The sequence below is a fragment of the Urocitellus parryii genome, chromosome X (genome assembly GCF_045843805.1).
Source record: "Urocitellus parryii isolate mUroPar1 chromosome X, mUroPar1.hap1, whole genome shotgun sequence".
NCBI classification, from domain to species: domain Eukaryota; kingdom Metazoa; phylum Chordata; class Mammalia; order Rodentia; family Sciuridae; genus Urocitellus; species Urocitellus parryii.
The window spans coordinates 1,570,516-1,571,432 of record NC_135547.1 but is presented as its reverse complement, the minus strand read 5'-3'; the positions used below and the strand labels follow the sequence as shown (position 1 = coordinate 1,571,432).

General features: G+C 36.8%; 1 pseudogene; it reads right to left on the bottom strand.

The window, feature by feature from the left end:
* Nucleotides 1-305: 305 nt before the first annotated feature.
* LOC113199771 (U6atac minor spliceosomal RNA) lies at nt 306-419 on the bottom strand (annotated as a pseudogene).
* Between the last annotated feature and the right edge of the window lie 498 nt (nt 420-917).

Genomic DNA, 917 nt, shown 5'->3' with positions numbered 1-917 from the left:
GAGTAAGCTTGGCCTCTAATTTTCTTTCTCATGATGTCCTTGATAGGTGTTAATTGCAGGTTACATTTGCCTTCTATGGAGAGTGTATCCTTTTGTGGGGCTGGGGCTGTGACTCAGTGGCAGAGTACTTGTCTTGCACATGTGAGGCAATCCTCAGCACCACATAAAAATAAATAAACAAAATAAAGAAATTTTTAAAAGTGTATCCTTTTTGTGTGTGCATGTGGTAATATAGATTGAACCCAAGTCCTTTTACATGCTAAGCAAGGGCTCTACCACTGAGCTGTACCCTCATCCCTTACCAAAAAAGACAATGGTTAGATGCTATGTGATATCTTAACAATATGCGTGTGGTCAGGCCTAAGGGTTTCTTCCATCCTTGACAAAACAGAATAACCTTGTCTTCTTTCATACAACACCTGTTTTTTAATTCTCTTAAAGAGTGTGCATAAAATTGGAAGTATTTATTTTTGAAGATTTGGTAGATCTTGCTGATGAAGTCATCTAGGTATGGAGTTTGCTTTGGGGGAACTTATCCGATTACTGATAATAAATATTTTATGATTTTATGACTATTTAGGGTCTCTGCTTTTTCTTGAGTCAATACAGGTGATTTCTTTTTTTAGGAATTTGTTCATTTCCAGTGCATTTTTAAATGTATTGACATACAGTTATTCACAATATCCATTATTTTTAAAATCTTCTCAGCCTCTGTGATTCAGTGCATTTTCCATTCATACTATGGTTTACCTGCGCCTTTTCTCATTTTGCTCGATGAAGCTTGTAAATGTCATTAGTCTTTCCAGGAAAACTCCTTAGTTTGACCAGAAGCATGGCTTTGTCCCCTGCTGCAGCCATCTTCATGAAGTTTTTCCTTTTCTCATCGATCATCTCACCATCTTTCTGGAAACAGTATA